The sequence below is a fragment of the Lynx canadensis genome, chromosome D4 (genome assembly GCF_007474595.2).
Source record: "Lynx canadensis isolate LIC74 chromosome D4, mLynCan4.pri.v2, whole genome shotgun sequence".
In the NCBI taxonomy this organism is placed as follows: domain Eukaryota; kingdom Metazoa; phylum Chordata; class Mammalia; order Carnivora; family Felidae; genus Lynx; species Lynx canadensis.
The window spans coordinates 1,615,649-1,616,187 of record NC_044315.2 but is presented as its reverse complement, the minus strand read 5'-3'; the positions used below and the strand labels follow the sequence as shown (position 1 = coordinate 1,616,187).

The following is a 539-nucleotide window of genomic DNA, read 5'->3' as shown; positions in this document are numbered from 1 at the left end:
AGCCCTGCGGTAGAGCCACACTGGAACAAGAGGGGGCCCGTGCCCCGAGCCACTCATCTCTGCGGCTGCACTCGAATCGCTCTGTGCCTAATGCAGCCAGCACGGAGTGGAGACGCTCTGTGCCAGCCCCAGAAGACTCCCTCATGCCACCCTTTACAGCCACTGCACCCCTAACCCCCGCAACCACTCATCTCTGCTCCAACTCCATAATTACATTGTTCAATAGGAACGCCTGGGTGGCTCAGTCGGTTGAGCGTCTGACTTCCGCTCAGGTCATGATCTCGTGATTCGTGGGTTCGAGCCCCGCGTCGGGCTCTGTGCTGACGGCTCGGAGCCTGGAGCCTGCTTCGGACTCTGTGTCTCCCTCTCTGTCTGCCCCTCCCCTGCTCACACTCTGTCTGTCTGTCTCTCTCTCAAAAATAAATAAGCATGAAACAATTTTTTAAAAAATTACATTGTTCGATACATGCGACATGAAAGGACCCACGCCACGTGTGCCCTTTTGACACAGGCTCTTTCCCTCCATGTGGTCCCCGAGA

General features: G+C 56.0%; 1 non-coding gene across 1 annotated transcript; it reads left to right on the top strand.

Moving 5' to 3' along the window:
* The first annotated feature begins 230 nt into the window (after positions 1-230).
* TRNAG-UCC lies at positions 231-315 on the top strand. The gene has a single exon. It is a non-coding gene; the product is annotated as a tRNA-Gly (tRNA).
* The last annotated feature ends 224 nt before the right edge of the window (positions 316-539 follow it).